Here is a 24819-nt window from a genome sequence, read left to right as displayed (position 1 = left end):
GTTGGTGAGGACGGTAGCCGTGGTTGGCCAGCGATAAGTGACGTTACTCGGCCAATGGGAGGGGCAAAGAGGCTGAAAGTAATAAAAATAAGTAATTACTCGGAGTAATCGGCCACCACTCTGGATTCTCGAGGACCATGGTCGTTCAATTAGCTGAAAGTGTTCTTTGACTTCCACGGTTACCGCGGCAACCATTGTCCAGAATCTAGAGGAATTCATAGTTGGAGCACAGACCGAAAGACCGATTCGCGAAACGAAATAATGTGGTAGCATAGAATATTTTCTAACCGTTTCTCATGCGGACTTTCGCGACGCATTATGTTGGCCGGATAACGAGTTATCGTACGGAGACGATTGCTCGCAAATTGGAGTATAGTAGAGCGACTATCCGAGTACCTAAAGGATTGATTATCAGAACATAGAATGTAATAAACAGCCGTATCGAAAAGGGCATCCTAGTACATAACATTGGCCAACGACAGGAGTGGAAAAGAAGACAAGTGTCTCGAAGGAGGACTCCTCGTCGTCATGGAACGCGGGGGACAAAGAGGTCCAGGAAGGGTGGGAGAAGGTAGAGAGAGGCGGAGCGTAATAAAAATAAGTAATTACTGCGAGTAATCCTCTGCCTCCACCTCTGGGCCCCTCGTCTTGCTTGCCGCCGCCAGCCACCCCTCTCGTTCCCTACGAGAGTCGTTCAATTAACGGGAATACTGTTGTCTTCCCTCACTACGTTTCCCTTCCATTCCCCCTCCGACAGCAGGAACCCCATCCCACGCCCAGCGTCCGCGAAACCCGCGAAATGTTTCACTCGCAAAGTCGCGTGGAGTGCGGAGTACGCGACGGTAGGGTGAAAAGAGGGGCGATATCGATGCCCCTCCTTTGCTCACGCCCCTGACGTCCATCTATCCGCCACCCCACCACCTTCGTCCTTTCCGTAAAATCGTGTACCATCCCTCCCGCGCTTCGCGTTACTCTTCCCCTACTCTGCCTCGCGGCTATCCCCACCCCCGCGATTCCGCGGCTACCCCATTTTCAGCCCCTCGTTCCCCTGCGTTCCTCTACTTTTGAAACGTACTCGCTCGAGCTCGAGGCATGCTCATTCTGATCCGTAGCACGGTCCGAACTGGAGTGGGGGAAAGCTCGAAAGCCCCACTCGCTCGTCCGCCGTCGTGCCGTGCGGTTCGTGTCGTGGCTCCGTTACGTGTTCTGCTGGTCGCGCGCGCGGTGTGCTTGCCATCCTCACCGGGTGTTCGTTCTACTCATTTTTGACAGCGGTCATTATCGTCAGCTGCACGGCAATCACGAGTGACCAGTTACGCGATTCCTAAGCCTCGTTCGTTTGTGTCTGTGAGTTAGGAGCGACGTCGATTCGCGACGCGGTGAACCGACGATTCTACTCTCGGTAGAGTGAACAGGTACGACGAGATTCGATGCAGTGAAACGAGACTGTTGACTGTTACGCGTTAGTCGTCGGGATTACCTCGGTTGACACCGAGCAAGGGATCTTCGACGTTACCTTGACGTGCAAAGGCTTCAACCTTGAGTGAGACACGTCAAGGTATCCTGCCCGTGTTGGAGCGTTGGCAGAGTGTCGTTAGGCTTGGGATTCGCGATACGGAGCGGAACTTAAAATCAATAGTCCGCCGTGGAAGACGCGGGTTTTCGAACGAGACCGAAGACTTGGTGCTCTCGTGCCACGCAGTCATACGGTGGGAGCGATAAACTCGAGGGAATTCGAAGGAACCAGTGTGGGTTCACACCTGTCCGCGACACCCTTCGTAACAGTGACGACTAGTTAAAGGACGATCGTGTGGTGATCCGTCGGGGCGATCGTGATACGCGATCGTGTCCCGATCTAATCGTGTCGTTAGACGTGTGCCGTTCGTCGACCAAAGTAGATTGTGCCACAAAGTGTTTGTTTGTTATTGTCAGCCCGCAACGTACGGGCAACGCTAAGGGGATATTAAAGTCGACCAGGAACACAGCCTACGCATGCCGTGGATCGAGGTAAGAGAGCAATTACTTTTATTTCACCATGGATGATCGTGAAACGAGGTGAAACGCGTAAATTCCGTCAGATTCTTTATCTGGCCTGATGCTCGCGCCTCTTATCGGTGTCTCGTTATCTGGTGAAAAAATCGATGTCGTAGATCGCAGATAAGGCTGGAGAGCCCTTGTATTTGACAAATTGGAGAGGAGAAAGAGTTGTATCGTTGGAATGATCGAATTTAGGGGGAGTGGTTGGGTCGTTTGATTCGGAAGGGTGTCCGGTTCGAGCAGCAGGTGAAGCGTGGTTGGCGTGTTCTCGCGGGACGGATCGGATCGGATCGGTTAGGCTGGCTGGCATAATCAGGATTGGTAGTGAAAAGTTTGATGCCAATATGGTGTCGGGAGGGTATCGTGCCAACTGGTGGACACGGGAAGACTGAGAGAAGAAATTTCCGTGTAAGGTCTGGAGGCTGGGGCACGCAGGCGCGTCCGTCGCCACGTGGTCGAACGGTGATCCGCGCTAGCCGAGGTGTTAACCTTTTTCGAAAATCGAGCGGATCAGCCGGCGAGAGCTAGGCGAACCGCTTGCGGCTCAGGCGAGGGAGGGTGCACACGCTTGGCAAAACAAGTAGTTAGTTACGTGAGCGCTGGCAGGCCGCCAAACGAGTCTCGAACTTTGAAATTGCGTTCGGGGCTTTCTTTCGCCGCGGCGATTATATGCGCGTCGGAGATAGAAGCAACGAAGGATAGAAAGAGAGATGAGAGCTTATATTCGATGTTTCCCGGGCCCGGCGAGCCCCTTCGAGCCCCTTCGAGGGTGTCTTCCCTTCGTTCGCCCCTCTCCCTCTTCCTCTCTCTATCTTCTTTTCTGTAATTCACGCGACTATCGTGGCTGTGTATCTCCTTTCTGGCTTGGCCAATTAGTTTGGTCGCTGCTATCGCTCCTGGTGGCGGACAGATAGCATCGGCTAAAATGTAATTGGGTCCTTATCGAGCGTGGTGAGCTTACGATTTCTGGACTCCTCGGCCGGACCCAGCTTGTCCCGCCACACACGGAGAACCGATTTCGCGTCTCGTCGCGTTCTTTTCAACGTCGTTAGCCATTTCGTTTTTTATTTTTACTCGGCAACCGACTCGATGGAATCAGAAAATTTACGCGAGACTACGGTTTGTCAAACGAGAAGCTCCGAAATTGGTTCTATCTGCTGCACCATTAATCTCTCGCTGGAGAGTAACGGGGGTTGTACGATGAATAGAAGGTGGAAAACGTTCCTTTATCGGACTCGGGCCGGTTAATACGTCTAACGTTTATTTTCCACGTTCCTCGTCGTCGTCGTCGTCGTCGTTTGTATTCTTGCTCGAACAATCGCACGATCCGGAGAACAGGAACGTTCTGAGATGTCCGTAGAATATGAAACGAGCACGACGCTCGAAACGCGCGCTGGTATAGCGAGAATTATTACGGTAACATCGACAATATTCTGTCAATAATCGAGCATCTTTGGTATCAATTAATTGGATCACAGATATCCAGTGATATTAATCGACTATTGCACGGACATCGTCGATATCCGTCTTGCTCGGACGGTCGGAGTATTTTCAACGAGTCCTCGTCACCGCGACACGATATCGATAGCATAATTTGTTTTGGCGTGAACGCAATGCCGTTGTAAAATATTCCCGAGACCGTAATGTCGTCTCGAGCGTTATTTTGGCTTGCCAACTTCTGGCCCGTTGTTTTAACTTCGTTGAGAGGAAGACACGCACGTGAATTTAGGGCGACTTGGTCGTCCGTATCTGTTGCGTTTAAAAATATTTCATCGATCTAAATTAAAAATTACTTAGGTGTTCCAAATTTGGAAACCTTTCTCTAATAGCTTCTTAGAAAATGCTTTTCTTCCTCTGAATGATTGATTCCACCGAGCAGGTTCCAAGTTCCAGGGACACAGCAATTACTGGTACACGTAACAGGTTGCAAATGGAGTAGGTTAGGAAAAATTCACTCTTTTAACCAAACAGTTTTTTTTTTGTTTCTAATTTCCTTCGACGTGTGCAACGAACTGGTCGATAGTTAAAACAGGTTAGATCGTTTGTTCGGGAGCGTGTAGAACAGTAATGGCAGAGAAATCGGGCGGAGGGACGAAAAAACAACTTTGGGATCCGTTTCCGTCCGTTCAAGAGGGAACGAGCGTGAACGTGCAAAAAAGCTGAATCTACCGACTCATTGTTCCCCTGTACCGGGTTCGTTAATTGGAAAGTTTGACACCTGAATGAGATCGTAAAAATGTAGCAGGGTGCAGGGAGAAAAAGGCGCGAAAATAGTCGTCAGGCCGGAACAGGCGAGCCTCGTAAAATAATAAATTCGGTCCTTGACCACCCTGAAACCCCATAACCTGTCCTCTACAACCTGTCAAACGCTCGACCCAAATACTTTCGGAGCGTGAACAGTTTCGGGTACCTGCTGCTGGATCCCAAAACCAGGAAAATTTTCTGAGGTGTCTTTCAGTTTTTTTTTTACTCAGAATGGGGTAACGAAATTTTCCGTGTATTAGACCAAGGGAAAGTTGTAGAAACCGTCGGTTTGATTACCCAGATTTTACTGGGAAACGAGTAATCGCAGCCGAATAGGAAACTAGTATGTGAACTTGCGACCAGTTTTTAAATCCCGTTCCACTAGCGTTCGTCGACCAGCAATTCAATTTCAACGGTGTCTGTTATCGTGAAGGACGACTTCGCGTCAAATGAAATTCAACAAAGGATCCAATTAAGTCCAATTAGAAACGTATCGCGGATAGAGCAGCTGTCGAGCGCGATAAGCTGTACAGCCTCGCACCTCGTCAGATTAGGCTCAACTGTTACCGCCGAAAGTATGATCTTTGTTGTTTTAAACTGGAGTACATATATAGTGCACAGCTGAAAAATTTGGCACATGGATCAACACAGAGCTCTCTGCTCATTGCGTCATAACCAATCAGAATTGTATTCTTTCCACGCGCCAACTTCTCATCTCTGTAGTGTACTTTAATTTTATTGCCGGCAATTCGTTATTCTAACAAGGAGATTCTTTGATCGTCGTTCCATCAGCGTTGAAACTCGCTTACTCTCGAGACTCGCTCCAACAGCAGGCATATTTTTCCCTGTTCGCATCTTACCGGCCACATTTCAGCAACTCCGACTTATTATTCCTCCTACCCTTCCATTTCGTTCCGTTCCATGTTTTTCTCTCTTCTTCTCTCAAGCAGACTAGAACAGACGTCTTGTCGTACGAAAGTGGCAGTTTGCAATTAAACGACGATGTTATCGTAAAGGACCTGTAGGTCGGTCGAGTGTACATGGCAGCGAATTAAAATGTAAATACTTGATTAAAGTTAATCCTGGCCAGGTGAACGAACCTGTTCCAAGGGAGACCATAGAACCAGAGGGGGATAATGATGCAGGAGTAGAGGATGGCTAGGGTTACGAAGGAAAAGTTGGAGGAGACCGGAAAACATAGAGGGAGGGGATGAAAACGCGAGAGAGCCACGGTCCTAAGGGGTAGTTTTTATTGCCGGTTTTTATTAGCTGAGTAGGTGTACTCCATTCTGCCTCCTACCCTTTCTATGGCTTCTGCCACCCCTTTCCCTCTTGTTCTCTCTCTTCTCTGTGTCTAACCACCCCCTGTCTCTGCTGCGCACAAGCGAGAAGGGAGGAGCGAAGGGTTGATTAAAACTAACGTTGCGCCAAGAATTACCCCGTGAGGTTGAAAATTAAATTAATATACAAAACCCCTAGCCACCGGGGCTAATTAGTTGTGTGATACTGATTAAAAGTTAAGTGTATCTTCGGGAAAGGGGTGAGCGTCGTTTCGCTGGAACGAAAATATGCGCTTTCGTGAGAATGGATATCGCGATGGAGGAAACAGGGGCTTGATAATCGATTGGATCATAAATTTGGATCAAGTTTATATGCTTGAAATGTTGTATCTGTTAGAATGGGGTATTATTTGTTGAAGTTGATATTTGGTAGAATGGAGGATGAGTTATGGAGGCAATATTTTTCTGTTATGTAAGTCAAACTTTAATGGTAGGCGATGACCCAAAAATTTGAGAATATATTAAGAAGTTTGTATTGAGGAGTATTCAGTTGTAGGTTGCAATCTATATCGACACGTTATCAATTGAAATTTATTAAATTTGAAAATTTCCTATTCGATTTGGACGTGACCTTTTTCGCTTTAATTAAATTTCTTCTACACATCTGTTTTACCTCTTATTTCGGATTTCACGAATCTGTTTTCATTTCTGTACATGATTTGCACTTTAAAAACTCGACTGCCCACCGTAAAGTCTACAATCATTTTTTTTTTTTAATTCTCACGCATGGTTGTGATTCGTTAAACAAAAAAAAAACAATCAGTGGTTGCCCACGTGTTTGTTTGCAAAGCATAGGAACTACACTTTCGGACAGAGTTTCCGAATTTTCCGTAGGGGTGCGTAATCCAGCACCTCTTTTTTTTTAATTTTTTTATTTTTCCTCCTAGAATTGCTTAATCGTGCATGTCTGGCGGCTTTTATAATGCGCGCATAATCGAACAACGATATTAAACGCGCGTTTAATGAGGCCGTTGCGGTCGAGACCGGTTCGTTCAATAAAAAAACATTTTCCAATGAAAAATAACACGGTCCGTTACCGGATTCGATACATCGAAGCGTCGATAACGTTCTAAATGTAATTAGAAAATAACTGAAGTCTTCATAAATTTTCATTACCTGAACAAAAGGTAGCGTATAACGTTTGTATGCTGGTCGTATACAGAATCGCGAACGAAATAGTTTTCTCGAGGTATTTTCAATATATGTTTCGCTGACATTAAGCCAATTGAATGTTTCGCGAAGGAACGAGTGATAAATGAAATTCCTTGGCGGATTTAATAAGCTCAAATGAAAAATAGAACCAGAACGAAGCGGAAAAAAACGCGGTGTATATGCGGAACCGGGACGATTTCTCTTAATGAAATTAATCGGGGCGACGGAATAAATTCTTTGCCGGTGGAGAACTTTATTTTCCAGAGAAACAATTTCAATCGATTATCGGAAACGCGTGTCCATGGAACGAGGAAATTGGATTCAACAAATTTTGCTACTTGCAATTGACGTTTAGTTCAAATTAAAATATTTTCAAAATAACAGATATACACCAATTCCTGTTCAGTGTGTAGTGCAGTGACTACGAATACGATTTATAATAAGTTATTAGGTAAAATTAAAAATGTCAAAAATAGGAATTTCATTTACTATGATTCGCGTTGCAGCGAAAATTCGCAGCGTCAAGAGAGAAAATCGGTTCTTAAAGTTCCAATTATCCGGTGATATTTTTCCTTTGAGCCCGAGTACTAGCTCGAAGCCAAGCTCCCTGTTCATTTCGATAATTAAAACGAAATTTCGCTCTCGAATACAGATTTAACGAATCGAACTTACGACCGGTGCAAATGAATTGCTTCGTTTAGCTCGGCTCGTCGACCTTGTTAGAAATATAATTTTCAATTGGTGCACGTGCCCTTTAAGATAGGCTGCTCGTTCGATTCGCCAAGAATCTGTCGGTGTGTCTCGACGAAAAGGGATGAAAAAGAATAGAGAAGGAAAATAACGAAAACCCTTTAATCGCATTAAGTTCAATTCGAACAAATAATCGGAGCCGGTATTTCACGTTCGGAGTTTCATTATTTTTAATGAATATCCATTATTTTTAATGAATCCTTCAGAGGAAACGTCCTCGGCTCGCTTCGATTCGTCGACGGGTTTCGAGAAACGTCGATAACGGAGTCGTTACTTGCGTTAATATTTGTATGGAATATGTTATCTAATAACTCTTATCCATTGGCTTGACAAGCGATAAATCACCTTCGCGATATTAATGTCGCGAGTATTCTAATTGCGACTGTGACACGTACGCGATAGAAACGAGCCTCCCTTGACTTACTTATTAGGCAAGTTATAAGGTAAAATAAAAATTACATAAACCGTGACCTGGTCGTGTTTTTGGCGAAGGAAAAATCTCGTTTTGAAATAAGACGTGGAAGTGGGGTTGGGGGTAGTTTCTCGGACGCGTTTTCAATCTCATAAAGGCGTACGTCGTCGATTATTTCCGTTCGATACTTGGCAGAAATTTGTAAGTATATTAGGAATACACTGGCTGGGCCAGTGAATTATTCGAATGCTTTCAAGAAATTGCAGGATGCATTAGCTTACATTACGCCGCTTCCATTACATTATGAATATTACTCCGTCGTATATTGATGAGAAGCGGATCTCCTGGCGCCCATGGGGTGTACCGCGTTTTATTATTATTATTTCTTGCGTTTCAGACCCGCCATTTACGAATTACCACGTTAATAGGGGCGAGACGCGAGATTTATCGAACTCGTTCCAACGGAACGCCATGGAACGAAGGGTGAAGGGGACGCGTGTCGCGTCAATCTTCAATTATATAAAACAAGAAAAAACGTTTAAACGAGAGCAGGGAGAAAAAAGGTGTGCAAAAAATGGATTGTGAAAGTCTTTTGATTAAATTCCTTTTTTACGAAATTGATAAGAAACACTTATAATTGATTCTATCTGTACTCGTTACTTTGTTCTCTCCCCAGTTGAATAATTAATTGAACGTCCTAAATGAAAATAGAAATTTCATTTTAACGATCGAATCGAATTCTCCGGATGCATATCGGGAAGAAATATTTTGAGAGTGGAGATGTCTGTACCGATTTAGGAGGCAATTTAAGACAGGCATATATTGCCAGTCCATACGCGTTACTTTCAGACTTATTCGGACCCATTCCCTTTCTCTGTCCGACACGAACTCGTTGCTTCTCCTCCTACTGCTTTTCTACGGGATGCCTTGGAGCATTAGCTTGAATACATCCATGAATATTATCCCGTACTTTGGCGAAGGCTGAGAAGGGTGTCTGGAGACGCAGAGGAGGGGTAGCCCGGTGAAGAGGGGTTCGAGACGGTATATAAGGTATAAGGTAGTCCATTAGCGTTAATATTATAAACGTTAGCTGCCCTCTGGCCATCCCCGTAACATACTCACGTGCGCCTGCGCTTTCTCTCTCTCTCTCTCTCTCTCTTATTCATCCTACCACCCTCTATATTCTCATCCTTTCTGCTCTCCATTTCGACGACCGTTCTCCCTCGTGCTTTTCATCTGCCTTCTCGTTTCCTCCGCTTCTCATTCATTTTCTCGGTTTCTCTCCTACAAGAGTTGCAAACTGTCTCTATCTCTCTCACTTTGTCTCTCGTCTTTACGCTCATCGTCGTACAAACAACACACGCTAATATAGCTCTCGACTGCATAGAAAGGGACGCGCGAGCATCACAACTATACACCCCGCGTGTACACGAGCAACCTCTTACTTAGGTGTTCTGTTACAGTACCTTATCCCGGAGCCACGGTCTACAGGGTGACCGGATTGAGATCCGACACCGGCCGCGACAGGTGGCTAGATCGTGAACCCGATTTCTCGATTAGCCTCGTTTATCGAAGTCATTCCTTTGATCAATTTCATCGCGATTCCGATATTCGTGGTGCGCGTGTAACGTGTCGCAAGTTGGTCGCGATAGTTACGCGAGGACTTTGTTCTTCGCGTGTGCGTTTGCATTATTTTTAACATATTCTTTTTCTCTTTTTTACAACCGAATACTCTCCGTGTCCGCTCGTCAACGCTTGGAACGATAGCGGGAAGCTTTCAGCGTCTCCCCTAGACGAAAGAAAAGTGGAATAACAAGAACGTGTTGGCTTTTAGACGTTCCAAGGGAATACCCTGGCGAAAAGTCGGCGTCCAGTATTCCGTGGCATGGTCTCGCTAAGAGGTGGCTAATTTTCGCCTGTGACCACGATTGTTGTTTATTATTATGTATACTAATGGAGCTCTAAGGGGCCAGCCACCTCTCAGGTTACTCCGATTCGAGAGGATTTCGCTAATTCAACGGGCACGGCTACTCCTAACGATGGATCATAGCACGAATATGGTTGTACCAGGTTATAGTCCGTTGCCTTATGGACTTTGCCCAGCAGATGCTTTCCAAGCGGAGATTATCTAAATGCAACCATGATACCCTCTTGCTGATTTCGCCCATTGAACTGGAGCCTACCTAGAGTGGGTGCTTTCGTTGGAGGAAATGATAGCGATGCTGGGCTCAAGGAAAAAGGTGTTAAGCAGCGTATCTATCCCCTTTTAACCCGTTCGAAATTAAAATTTCATCGATGGGGTTGGGATCGTGTAAGTTGGTGAATTGAGGGGAAGGATCGATGAATGGGGGCGAAGAAATAAAGCAAACCCTCTTTCTTATCGGACACGACGATATACACGCGTACCTCTCGCGCTATCCGAGCCACTCTCAATCTCCTTTCCGTGCCGGTGCTCTGGGAAAGCGAGAAAGTGGATTGAAACGCGGAGAAGAACAAGACGGATACGCGCGACGACGCCCCTCCGAGCAATAACGTTAATTGCTGTAATTTCGATTGCCACGGATTCGCTGGCCACTCGAGCCATTTTAGCGATTTCACGGGAATTGAAATGCCAGAGAAAGATAGAGAAAGAGAGAGAGGGAGTGAGGAAGAGAGGAAGGCGAGGGCTGGTCGCATCGTTTCGCTCGGTTGCTCGAAACAGTTTTTCTTTTTTGCACCCGTTCTCGATCGGTACGGAGGAAGCTCGGTGTATCGAGTTTTACGCTGTTCTTTTCTCTTGGTAATTGTTTATCGGTGTTACTATTGGGTCTGAAACAATGGCGCGAGAATGAATTGCTCAAAGTGCAAATAGACCATGCTTCTAGCTGACATTTTTATATCATGATCAATTCAATTAACCGTTTAGTTTATCATACAATATGTCTGGGGAAAAGTTGAAATTTATTAAGACTCATGGGATTTTCTTTGTTTTTTCTTTTATAGAAAAATTAAATCACATCGTGTCTTTGTATCAGATTTATTTATCTTTCGTTTACTACAAAGGAAGATTTTTCTTATCTGGACACGTTCGTTCTCGATTTCCCGAGTGATGTCTGACGACTCGGAGAACCCCTGGCCGCGCGTAGAATCCTAAGATCTCCTCTGACGTCTGCTTAATTAATTACCATCCGCGGTTTTAATTAGCCGGGGCTTCTACCTTCTCTCGTTCTCCCTTCACTCTCGACCCCTCGTTCCATTCGTTCGTCGTGGAAAACCATGTGCCAGCCAACTCGTCGTCCCGTGTGTGCCGTGTCTCTGTGTGTATCCATCGTGCACGCACATTCGCCTGGTCGCGGACCAACCGTGACACGTCCACACCTTCCACGCGTGCACCAGGTGTTGCTGGACGCGAGTGTGTACCTTCGTACACGTATACGCGAAACCTACGTACCTGGCAGGTAATACGGGAGGTCGAGGGATCGAAGGTGAATTTCGACCTCGTGACATCATTACCCGGAATACCGTTATCCAGGAAATATAATGCGTTCTTACCGTGTGGTCCATCGACGGTTATCCAAGATCTTTATCTTAAAAGATATTCCTCAATGCTCGGAAGATAAATTTTCAAAAATCCCTCGTTTAACAGTCGTCTGCTGTCGGTTTAAAGTCGATCAAATCGAAGGTACGAATGGAAACGGCGAGAGTGTGGCTCATTTACCGAAAAAGGTAACCAAAAGAGACTTTTGTGAGTGAAGCCACGAAGGCAAGAAACGAAAGAGAGGGCAAAGAAAAGACGGGGTTGAGAGGTGGTATACGGGGCCCGCCCGGTAGAAGGATACTCGACCACGCAACAATACAAAGACAATGTGTTTGTTGCCGATTAGCAGAAGGACGAGGTGAGGTTTTTACGAGAGTTCGAGGTACGGGTCTTGCCAATCTGGTGGCAGAAAGAGAAAGAGAAAGAAGGGGTGGCATGCAGTCGTTTACTGCCGAAGAGAATCGGGGCCCGTGGCTTAAATGACCCCTCTCTGCAGCCGCCACCCGCGGCTTCCCCACCTGTCTCAAGATTTACGGCAATTCGCTTTTTGCCCCCTTTAAGAGCTTTCGTATTATCTTACTGCCTCTGTTGCTGCTTCCTCCGCGAGCAAATGTACTTTACCTTCCTCTTCTTCTTCTTCTTCTTTCTTCTTGTAACCCTTTCTGCTCGTCCTCGATACGAACGAGTATATTTGCTCAGGTAAGAAACAACGGATACAGGTGTAACGCAGACACGAACACAAAGAAACATCTGAGTCTCTGTAATTATTTAGGGGTAGGGAGAGGCCTACTATCTTCTTCCAACCTCTGGATTCACCCTTTCTCTCACTCTTGGAACACTTTAATTACGTCAGATTCGATTAAGCCGCGTACTCCTGTCGTGAAAAGCCTTTTTCGTTCCTACAAGTATAGGAGGGTTTGTGCACCGGGTTATGAGTTTGATGAGATTGGTTTTCGTAAATCGACAGTGTCGTTAATGTTAGAAAGGGTAGAAATTTCATTTCAAATTTGTATTTGTTTTAAATGGGTAATATTCCTTGTAAACTTCATTACTTTTGAAAGCAGCACATCGACGCGAATGCTTTTATCGGTGAATTCCACGAGTTAATGGAACCGTGTTTCTCGACGTTTAATTATCACTGAAATTCCAACGGTGTTCTAATAACAGCTGCGAGCATCTCGTTATCGTTTGTTAGCATAAATCTTATTATTCTAATGCCATCATCGCGATTCTAATCTGCGAGTATCCAGACGCGCAGTCCCTCTGCTTCTCCTCGATTCGCCATGGATCTTTCTCCTTCTCCGTCTTTCTTTCATCGTTCCTCCGGTCTCTTTTAGCTCTGTCTCCATCACTTTTAACCTTGAACTCCCTCGTTACCGTATCACGCTTCAGGGCGCACGGTTTCAAGAAGTTTTAGAGATCCTCGGGGAATCCCATTATGAATCCTGGCGCGGAACCGAGGCCACTCGTGGAAAACACACGACAGTGATGAAACGGAAATCGTCCAATCAGTTCGTTCCGCGTGTTCGACTCCTCCTCGGCTCGTGGAGCGTAACCACCGTCGATGATCGCATCGTTCAAGTATGCCGTGTTATGTACTCTTGGTATTTAAACGGAATAAACGATACTTTGGTGTTTTATCGAATACACTTTGGGATCTTTGTATTTTTCAAATTACCTTTATCGTTTCGAGTGCAAAAAAGAAAGCATTAAGCTTGAGATTGTAAAAAATTTCATTTCATCCAGAGCGAAATGCCATTTCGGATTTCATCTTTGGCACGAGCCACGTCGATGTCGCGTTGTGCCGAAGAGCGCGATACAATGCTCGAAGGACTCGGAGCAGGCACCGGTAGGATGGGGAAAAATTTAATTAGCAAAAGCCCGAAAATTAATTGCGCCCGGCGTCTTATTGTACTCTGGCCCTGTGCCTCGAAGCGGTGCCGAGGACCCGTGGCGTCTATATACACGGGAATGTAATATTCACAACAGCCTATATTCCAGCCGACAGTCAGGGTGGCCACCCCTTCCGTCCATCCCTTCTACCTTCACCATCGACTCTGTCACGTAGTTACGGTACCCAACTCTATAGTTCTCCGTACAAGGGGCAATGTTCCGTAAGTAGATTTTCCGTTTTAAGTGGGGGTATGTCGATCACGAATATTTCTATATTTCATTTGTATAGATTTGAATTGAAAAAGATACAGACGATATTAGCAGGTGTAGGTTCGTGTAAAACGATAAAAATGTGCCTGCTCGTCGGCATGTTTTCGGTATCAGTGATCGTAACTTCGTCCCTCTGCGGATGTATTTGCAACGGGGTGGGTAGCGGTGCCCCAGGGATGCAATAGCACATTATTAATTGCTCCACAATGGTAGAGCAGTACGCACATGGGTGACGAGGGGTCTTGCTCTTCTCCCCTGGCGCTCACCAATCCAGCTACGACCGTCCAGCCACGGCGGAAATTTCATTAAGTGGATTCTTATAGACGCGGTTTTCAGATTAACAGTATGATATGTGCTCCCGTCACCCTGACGGAGATATTAGATCGGGGACCGACCTCCCCTCTGCACCCCGTTGCCCTCGCCGCCCACCCCTCAACGGCTGGCTGGTTAGGCGCGAACAAAGCTTACTGCACACCTCCCGTCTATCCCTTCGAGCCTGTAATATCTGCAGACCGTGCCTAGCGGTTTCTATACGAGGCATCTTAGCAGTTCAGGGACCATTTTAGGGAGGGATAGAAGAATTTCCGGTTATGTTTTGAAATGGGAGGATTAGAGGGTGTCTTGATTGATTTTAAAATGATCATGTTTATTTTTGTGGGGTGCTAAGGTTTAATTTAAAATAGATTCTAATTTTCAAGCACGATTTCCTTTTAGAAAAAGTATCAGTCAGAAATTATGAAGTCCCTGATTAAACTTTCCGCGAAAAATCATCCCCGTGGAATCGTATCGAGTGATTCGATCAGTGTTAACTATCCGAGTATGCCGAATATCCGGTAAATTTGGCAAATATGCCGAGTACCAAATAGTTGCCGAATATTCGGTGCATCTCTAACAGCAATTAAAGGCAGGGAGATTAACCATGAATGCAGCAACTTGGTCGGTCAAAATTGATTCATTATTGTCGGTTTCTCGGCACAGAGAGAAGGGACGCTCTTTAGCTAAGATAATATACACGAATCTCTCTGGTCCAATCTCCCTTCCCACAATCGTGCTCTTAAGTTTCCTTCATTATTGCTATTACTATTATTATCCTCTTACGCCTATTATCATGTGTCTGGACTTTCACAAAAATATACCAAATTAGTTGAAGATTTCTATGCGAGAAAGTAGAAAATACCATTGGCAGATGCGATGCATCAACAGTTTAGATTTTTCTTCGTTAACGTATTCTCTTAGCCGACGTCGGGGGTGAGTTGGCTAACGAATGACGGGGGTTAGAAGGCCTTCGAAGGGAGGAGGCGTACAAGGGGTTGAGGAGGAAAGTTGAAGGTAACCGACACCCTTTCGCAAAAAGTAATTGGTTAATGCCTCGGAAATGAGTTTAGTTCCTTTTTGCTCGGCGAGCGTGTTGCTCCTTTTTCGGCACCTTCAACCATCCGCTAGCCCTTCTCTCTCTCTCTCCCTTTCTCTCTGTGCTTCGACCTTTTCCTACACATGTACAGTACCGGACAAAAGTTTTAAATCATTTGCTAAGTTTAACAGCATTTCTCTCGGAAGAATATTTTTCACTCCACAACCACTGGATGGATCGATTTGAAATTGGGCTTTAAAGTTGTTAAATAAACTGTCAAAAATCGTCTTTAAAATTCCACGAACGGATAATGACTCCAAACTTTTAGCTGATAGTGTAGGTACATCATGTACACGCCGGCTTACACGACCAGTATATTCTTACACAAACTCGTGGCTCTCTCTTTCTTCGACCTGGGACGATCTCTTTTTCTCTAGACGTTTCTTCCCGTCGCCCTTTCACCTTAGTGAAACGTTTCTCTCTTTCCCTCTGACGCGGCTCTTTCTTCGTTGGATCTCTGTTGCCGCATGCACGCGTGTGTTTTTATGCTCGCTCCAGGGCTCCAGTCACGCTTTGTGCCACATTGTGCGTGCCTTTGGAGCCCCATTATCCGCGTGTAAAAGTGTCATTATGGCCCGCGGCGGGGATGGAAAGCGAGCGAACGCGGAGGAGGAAGAAGCCTCGTCGAAAAGGAGAAAAGAGAGAGGAAACCTGCTTAAAGGATTTGTCCCCGTGTCCGGGGCGATTCGTTAACCCTCCAGGGACCAAACGGATTTTCTTTGCTCCTCGCGCGGACGAGACTTTGTTTTAAAATTGGATAAGCGTATCGACTTACGTCGCCAAGGATCCTGTTCGTGGTTACCAGATTAGGAAATTTTGCGGTCTATTATGTCGAGGGGTGTTTTAAAAGTTAACTGTTTTTGAATGTTGAATTTCGAATGAAACGAAAGGGGTATTTATTTGGTGGCCAGAAGCGAAAGGTGGTCTGAGACAGAGAAGAAGAGACGCGGATTCGTTAACTCGGTGTATTTCGACGGAGTCGTTCCCGTTTTCCTGCGGCTACCGCGATACGATCGTCATTAGCAAGGAAGAAGCAGCCCCGTCGTCGCCCTTTGTGGATTCTCTTGCGCCTCGTGTGTCCCTCCGTACTAATGGTCTTAACGAACCCGACACTGCGCCGCACCGTGGCGAGGGTTAATACATCAACCGGTGCACCGTGTGCGGAGCTTGAGCTTGATATTCCACGCCCGCCACGCCGCGGTGGCACACACAGCACGAAGACTTCGATTATCGCCAATTTACCGGCTGGCTCGTGTTTATTCGGTGACCACCGGCGTGTACCCTCCGGTAATGCGAACGCCCGGAAATACTGCTGCTGCTGCTGCTAGCTGCTGCTAGCTGCTGCTAGCTACTGCTAGCTGCTGCTAGCTACTGCTAGTGGCTACCACCCCTAGACGATCGATCCGCTCGAAATCGCTTAACGAAATTAAACGGTTAACCGATCTCGGCGAATGCGAGCTCGACGCTTTTATTCGTGGATTAATTCGTTTGTCGATCAACCCTCTGACTTTTCGATTAATTTGGACCGTCGATTGGTCGATTTTCATTAACGCGTACCGCACGCCAAGTTTACCCTTACCCCAATATATTCAATTGCACTCGCGTTACGAATTATAACGTAAAAGTAGGCAGATTTTAATTAACACTCGGATGGTACAGATGGATTTAGAATTTAGAATTATATTACAATGCTTAATTATTAGGAAAATTTCCAAGTGTACTAAATCCGTTACGCTTTCCATTTAGTTTTCCCTAGTTTATTTCACGCTTGAAGCGCAGAATATCTTTCCTTAATTAATTAAAATCCGTACGAGTATGCGGCAAACACCGTATGCTATGGAACGCGTTAATTAGACTTTTCTAATTCCGCTTGCCTCGTCAGATTAATAATTAAAAGATCGGTGGGAAGAAGGTATAATCGGTAGATTATTCGATTTTCTTAGGGGCGCGTCTGGTTGTTGGTTGAAACGATGAAAATTAATGGACACGTTATTGGCGTATCGGTTCGTGGCCAGGTATTAATTGGACTGTAACGAAACAGGTTAAGCCGTTGGAGAAACGATCCCGTGATTCTGCTAATCGATCCAACTGCCGGTTCGATTTCGTTTACCGATGGACTGTTTAATTGGTGACGGGGGACGATAGCGAGCAGGTAATCAGATCGTGTCGAAAGCGGTACAGTTCCGTGAGAATCGGTGCCGAGTTTCTAAAACGAGTCGCACTTTTGATTCGAGCTAATTAGGCTACGTAACGAGTTACAAATGCGTGGACTCATGTGCTTTCGGAATACAGGCTGCGACACCCGTCTGAAAATTCCTATTAATTAGTGTCGCCGACTTCCTTGTCGTTGCCTGGTTAAATCGAATAAAAAGAAAATTTACCGCGTACGCGGTTTCTTTCTCCCTTAACTAATTCCTGTAATTAAAATAATTCAAAATTTCAGTAAAATTTTTATCCAAATAGAAATAAATATTTGCCTATCGACCGAACACGTTGCGTCCCGATGTTTCTCGTGAACGAGGATGATAGTCGGCGTGTTTGTAATTTCGTTTACACCGGAAGGCGACGGTAAATCAGTGAGTTAATGAATTCAATCCAGAGAGCGGAAGATAGCAGGCGACGCGAACGTGGACACGGGGCCATTTAGAAAGACGAAGGGGTTATTCGCGGTTATCTTTACGAGTCGAAGAGATACGCCTCCCTTGTCTTACTTGTACCAGAGCCGGCTCGGGATCAGCGACCAGTGGTGGTTGCTCGTGGCCGGAAGTCGACGTTAAATCTTGCTGGATGTCCAGCTGTCACTGGTCCGGAACCACGGTCATTCGTTATTCTCGTTAACGTTATGATCCATGCACGACGGAACGTGTAATTTGGGATCAAGCTGTAGAATCGAAACGAATTAACTTTGCTTTGTTGTCTTGCAAGATTAACGCGTTGACTACCGTAACGATCATCGGTGACAATATCAATATAATTTTGGCTTTTACTTATGTTTGTTAATACCTAGCATCATTTCAAGAAGCATTTGTCTTAAAGAAGCTATATTCATCTTGTTCCCCGAATATTCATAACCCTTTATTAAATTAGCCCTACTTGTTTCTACGTAGAATAATCTTTGAGTCCTCTGTTTCGCGTTCATCGACACGAGTTCCGGGAACTTTGCGAATATCTTGGTAGCGAACTCGAGGAAACGTTTCTCGTATGCTGTTCTTCGATACGTCGTCCCTCTGGTAAAATATTCAGTCTGACTTTCTAGGAACGCGTGCGAACGCTCGAGGCGAGATCGCGCGTAACGAGCACGCGTTCTCGCCTATTTTTGCGTAAACGACCGAACGGATAGTGTCAATTACGGTTGTAAAAAGAAAGGAAAGACGGTGAAACCCCTAATTGGCGAAGGTTCTAATTGGGCCGTGTTAACGTTAGATACGGAACGGGCACAGATAAGCATCCTAGGAACAGGTTGGCGTGCTGCTGTCTCTTGGGAATGATTTCTTGATCCGAGGCGGTTCTGCTCCCGATAAACTAATAATGTTGCTTACATAAACCTGTTTAACGTATCTATTACGCGCGGCGTATGTAAATCCCTTGGTGGTTGATCGGTGCACACGTTCACTTGAGGAACGACCATGTAAAGTATTGATTTAATCGATTCGAGTCGTTTAATAAAGCAAATCGAATTGCTTTTTATCGTTAAACAATGTAGGACCTGATCTTCGTTTTGCGTGAAAAACATCATCCAAGCGTAATTTCGATGCAACTAAAGGGGCGAGTCGTGTGGTCGGTGGAGAAGGATGCAGCGGGTCTAAAAGGCCGTGGCACAAAGCCGGGATTCCCTTGAAAAGGTGTTGTTAAAGCGTTCCTTCGGCGTGTAAGACAACGGTCGTGTCGCCGCTTTTAATTAAAGCCATAAATCAGTGTCAATTAGCTTGGTCGCGGGCCGGCTCGTAATTAATTATAATTAACAATTAATAATAGAATAATTAGCGGCCAGGGGAGGAAAGTTTCCCGAGTCACTGGACGCGAAGCTGTTCCCGTTCCGGCAACGCTATCGTACTGTCGCCTCGTTGTTGCGACCGACGAGAACGTAACGACAACGCGGACTTTTAATGAATCCCTACTCCTCGAGGGTTGTCCGGGGCGTTTTATTAGAACGTACGACCATCAGTTACTTTCCTCTCGAAACACACACACCCCCTATCGAGAAAGGTTGTTTCGTTAACGACACCTCGATGAAAATATCGGTCACTGTTCGATTATATTGAAATTGCTCAGGGAATTTAATAAAGTTCAACAGTACACTGTTGCATGACCTAATTATCAATCAGTAAATTGATACACCGCATTATCAATAGATCATCGATCCAGGTATTTCGTTGATACATTGTTACACGTTCGACTCGATACGATTCGCAGCGCGATAACGAGATCCTTTGATTCCGTCAGCACTGTTAACCGATACGAAAGCGTTGGAAGAGAGGGTTTTTGTGATCCGTCGTTTCTTTCCGTTCACACGACACGCTTGGGCACGGATTTGGAATAGGATATTGACGAGCGAGGATGATACGTGGTACGCGTTTGTCGGTCGTGCTCGTTAGAAATTTCGAGTGAAAGTATCGAGGATAAAAAGTAGAGAATTCATTTTACATAGACAGCAGTTTCTTTATTGCAATAATTTTTAGTTGGGAGACCAGGACCATCTAGGTCTTCATCTGGACAGGGACCTAGTCATTTCATTCTTCCACAATTTGCTAGGAATCAGAGTTAGGTGAACCTTATCCAGGTTGCTACGTGGCAAATTTTGGACAGTACCGATGAGATTCGAATAAATTGAATGGCAGGGCTTCGTGTCGGGCCCGATGAGACCCTACGAGACTCGCTAGTCGAGCAGGTGGCCAGTGTGGTGGGACAGCAACGACCAGACCGACCGGTTTACATGGCTGGTGAGCCGAGAACGCCTCTTGATCCTGGGAGCGAAAGAGGCGAAGAGAGCCACATCCATGGGTCTCGAACGTACGAGTCGAGTCAGGAATGGAGTTACGGTAGGGGAACCATCGCGGGTACCAGCGTGTTGGTGCGTACGTGCAAGGTAGCCGAGGAGGAAACGCGAGGATGAGGCAAGGATTTGAGACTGGAATTAAGGTTCAACATTGTTGCGAGGTGATCGAATCAAGCTTGCGGGATTTAAATTATGTCTGATGGTATCGGAATCGCGGTTAGGGTGTTCCTTCGGATACCCTCGGATTGCTAACTCCGCTTTTTATTGGTTCTTTGAACTCTAAATTATGGATTCTGGAGATTTGACTTTCCTTCTTGCGTCGAAGGATCAAAGTGTGTGCTTTCCCTGGATACACACCATCTTTTATTATTCTCTATCCGTTTTTATTTTCATTTTACTTACGATAGCCAAGAGTAACAATGCAAATGCAAACCGGAAGAAGTATGTACATTCTGTACGGTGTATCGAAGATAGAATACCAAACTAGCATACGCAGTCTCCTTGTTCGATGATGTTGAAACTTTTCATAGAAAGAGTTTGAAATTAGGCTTGAAGGTATCTTCGAACAGATGTTTTGCTCTTGACGTCCAGAGACGAGATCGCGCATCGTGCCGGCGCGATTATGATCGCGAATCGCGTGTCGGATCGATCGTCGGAAGTGTTTCTTCAATTTGCAAAACGTTCCTCTCGGGACGGCCAAGGTGGAATGCCAAGCAGACAGATCATGTTAAGGAGGCTGAGTGGAATAAACAAACAAGACGTTCGAAAGGCTGAAGAGGGAAAGAGGAGGAGGATGAGAAGGAGAAGAGTAAAGACGTCGATACGGAAGGACGCTCGAGCCAGCGAGGATCGGGCTTAAGAATGGTAGAACGAACGGATGAAGGAGGGCCAGAGGGGATGGCAACGAAATGGACGAGTCTTGTTGGGGGTTGAAAGGGGCGAGCGAGAGGGTAAATCTTAAATAAAGTGATATGGAGTACTTTCGTATAAAAGCTCCATTTCCAGTGCTTCGTCGACGAATACCTTCAACACGGTTCCAACGTTGGAACCTTGTAAGGATTTCGTTTCTCCTTGCATCGACCTCATAAGGTATCCCCCTTTACCCCGCGCCACCCGAATGTTTGCCCCGATGCCACTTAAGAAATTAAATGACCGATCGTGCCCCCACTATTCGACGGATACGCTTCCATTAAGCTCGTCCGTCGATCGAATACTTCGCTTTTGAATACCACTGACCTCAACGTTGAACATCAAAGAATCGGCCACTCGGTATTCTCCTTCCCGAAAAGATACATTAGGTTTGTTTCTGACTGGTTCCTGTAAATGTTTCGACGAGGCAATATTTTTTCGAAAGAGCCCGAAACATCCCGCGAAACTAATCAAACGAAGGACTAACTCATCGTCCTTGAACGGGCAAAATGTTCGGGACCCCGTCTATACTTAGCCGCTCGTTAAGCCCGTTACAAGCTTCTTTCTCATTATCCGATGCCTACACTTTCTTCCTTCCTTCGTACCTTTCCTTTTTCCCTTCCTCTTTGTCTTCCCGGGCATCCCTCTACGCTCGCTTCCCCCTTTCCGTGGATTTTCTTTTTTAAATCGTCCTCCTTTCGGCGCAGCGACTGCGTCGTGTCACTTGGCCCCGGTAATTGATATCGGTGTACGCAGTATGCAAGCTCGTTGCAGCGTGGCGCGGTTTAATTGGGAAGAGCGGAGAGGAAGAGAGCCGGTTCGAACGACGCGGAGGTCGCCTCTTATTGGATCCACCAAAAGCAGAGACAGACAAGGAATAAGAGAAAGAGAGACGGGGCTGCTAACGTTATAAATACGAAGAGGCTGGCATTATTGGAGACCCCAGCTGCTAATTGGAGTAACTTTGCTCCTCGAACGCGATTGTTTACCGTGCCCCGTTCCAACCGGAGGGATTGACGCGCGTCAACCGTTTGAAACGCGTCCGTTCTTTCCTCTGGCAAGAATAGTAATTATCTCGTGGAACGTAGCCACCGCTGTTAGCCAAACGAACCTCGACGTTCTTCAAGGTGTCCTACGCTCGGTTCACCAATCGACGAAGAATGTCCTTTTCCGGGGAGAGGGAGAGTCACCGGAGTTTATGCGAGGGTCTTTATGAATAAAACATCTGCGATTGGGATAATTGGAAGAAACATGGTTAATTGTTCTTTTCGTGATGACAACTTGGGCTTGATCACTTTGGTCTGTTAATGGCGTGGAGGAGAGCCGAGAATCAATAATCGAAGTTAAAACATAACTTCTTTCGACGGCAAGTTTCACGCTCTCCTACTGTCTCCCCTCTCCACGAAGAGAGAAATCTCTGTTCCCGTGCAGAGGGAGAATACGGTATAGTTTCTCTTTCCTCTTTTGCTTCGGCAACAAGCTCGAGGATCGAGGAAAATTCGCAAGCTTCCCCATTTCGGGCGAAGCGCGTTCGGTCCGTGGTCCGGAGAGTGCTCGTCCCGCAAGAAGGACGGACAGATCCAAATTGAAATGTAATGTACACCCCTCCGGCGCTCCTCTCCCGATCGGCCAATCCCCCATCGCCGTGAACGCCGTGTTCCTCTTCCTCTTTCTCATTCTCTCTGCTTCTATTCCCTGGGCCTGCGAGCATTGCGCGACGCCGACGAAGATGCCTCCACCCGGGGAAAGAGGGTCGTCCGGGGGCTGCTATAAGTGCAGCTGATTTACTGCTTCGGGCTTAATGGAGACTGTTTACTGCTAATTAAAACGAAGCCCCGCTTTATACCGTACACGTATACTGCTACGTGTGTGTACCCTGCTCGAAAACCGATTCCATGAAATCGCGTCTTTCTCGCTATGGCGTCTCTCGAGCTTTACGAACTTCCTGTCTGGATTGACGTTTCCAGACGTCATCGGTCCACTGTGCACCCGAGCATGATAGCCTTCTATTATCTATTTTCCACCTGCTCGTTCCCAAGTTCTTAGAGAACTACAATGAAAAACACCATGAACTCAAGTGGGACAGGTATTACCGTCGTTATTAGGATGGTGGAAAAGCGGCAGGGATAACAAGTTGTTACTTAAAGAGGTAGAGATGTCGCCATTTAGAGAGGCAGCGGTATATGTACGTAGTCAACCACTTTCCCTTTCTGTGCCGAGAACGAAGCATGCTTCTCGTGGATACATGGAACGACGCGTAGTCTTTCGACGTGAAGCAGCTCGTGGGGATCGATAGAGAGAGAAAGAGAAAGACAGGATAGAGAGCGAAGGGATGGTAAAAAATGGTGGTGGTATTGAGAGGGCAAGAAGGTTGATCTACTGCAAGTGAAGCAACGATATACGATCCTGCAACTTCATCTCGACCTCTTGCATGAGCGGAGGTCGGAGGTCGAAGGCTTCGTCAAGTCAGGAACCCGTCGATCCAGTTTGTGCTCGGAATCACGGTCCCGTTTTCACCTCAAAACCCTTGAACTCGACCCGAGGAACCGAGACCCGCGGCATCATTCCGTGCACGTAAGGAAACCTAGCAAACCGAGGATCCTCGTTTCTCCGAAATTCATCATCGAATTTTACCGTTTCCCTCCGAGCAATTCTCTTTTTCGATACTTTTTCTATTTCCCTTATTTAGATTTACTGTTTTCGTGGTTTCTTCTTTCATAATTTATATACCTTGTAAAATTGATCAATTTCGAAATACACAAACACGGTGCACGAATGCGATGGAATTGCTTCTGGTATTGCAGAGAAGATTACAATGTTGCACCGTGCAATAACAGCCAAGAACAAAAATAGCGTCAATGTAACAAATTCTTGTTACCAGCGGAATCGACGCGTTCGGAGAAGGAAAGAAAAAAGTAAGGAGGAGAAGGAAGGAAGGCTCGACAGAGCTCGTTTTATGCGGCCGCATTGGCTGCAATGGAACCCTTTGTGAGCCCGAGGGCCCAACAAACGAGCCTTTGTCCTCTGTTAAAAAAAAAGGGGGGACCCTAGAATGGAAAACGTTCCCTCGAACAAATCGAATCTATCGTTTGTGTTTAGTTTCGCGATTTTCAAAGGTACCCTTCTTACGCAGTGTGTACACGAATTTTTGTTAGTTCAGTTGCTCTTGAATATTTTTAATACTTTCAATCCCTTAGGGATTGCCAGTGATCGGTATCTGAATATTAGATTAATTTCACGAAGTAGCAAAAGGAAAGTTTAGTTTATCGATATAATTTTCCGAATTTTACGTAATCCATTGGAAATTTCGCTATCGACGCATGACAAATGTTTGCTTTCGAATTTCAATGAAATTTCCCATGGTATTCGGCGCGCATACATTTGCAAGATTTTTCAAGCTCGCAATTTTCAACGACGTCGTTCGTTCTTGAAGCTGAAACCACGAAATCGGCTAGAGTGCTAATCAATAAACGACTGTCAGGAGGTTCGATGTGGTCTTGCTCGTTATCAGTGTCGTAATTGGTCGAACAACGGTATCGAGAGCACAGCCTGAGAGAAGCAAAGGACACTGGAAGGCTCGTTAATTAAAAAAAGAGAAAAAGAGAGAGGAAGAGAAGTATAGAAGAGGGATGTAAAGAGATAGGGGAAAAGAAAGGTCGCTCGCTTAATTCATTCCGCGTTTTATTAAACGGCGAAAACACAGACGCTTTGTGCCGGCTAATAATTCACATGGGTTCATTGTTCCCGCTCGTTAAGATTTGCCTTTGAGACGACCGAATCTTTTGCATCAGCTCGTCCTACCGATTTAATGGTGTCTTCGTTAAAATTGCCGCGACACCGCCAGCTCGTTCCATACCTTTTCGAGCTAAATCAAAGTGTGTTTCATTT

The 24819-nt window shown here is 45.9% G+C and overlaps 1 protein-coding gene across 2 annotated transcripts in view; it reads left to right on the top strand.

The window, feature by feature from the left end:
• The window catches only part of LOC117605627 (uncharacterized), a 178462-nt gene that overhangs the window by 72204 nt on the left and 81439 nt on the right, over nucleotides 1–24819 (top strand). The window contains exon 1 of one of the 2 annotated variants that reach the window (XM_076692061.1): nucleotides 1111–2007. The exons of the other annotated variant lie outside the window; for it this stretch is intronic. The gene's annotated coding sequence lies outside the window, so the exon portion shown is untranslated. Of the gene's footprint in view, nucleotides 1–1110; nucleotides 2008–24819 lie in introns of those variants that run through there. 2 annotated transcript variants of the gene reach the window in all.

The sequence above is a fragment of the Osmia lignaria genome, chromosome 14, assembly GCF_051020975.1.
Source record: "Osmia lignaria lignaria isolate PbOS001 chromosome 14, iyOsmLign1, whole genome shotgun sequence".
Classification (NCBI taxonomy): Eukaryota; Metazoa; Arthropoda; class Insecta; order Hymenoptera; family Megachilidae; genus Osmia; species Osmia lignaria.
Note: the sequence above shows the minus strand (reverse complement) of the source record. Positions and strands in the feature narration are given on the sequence as shown.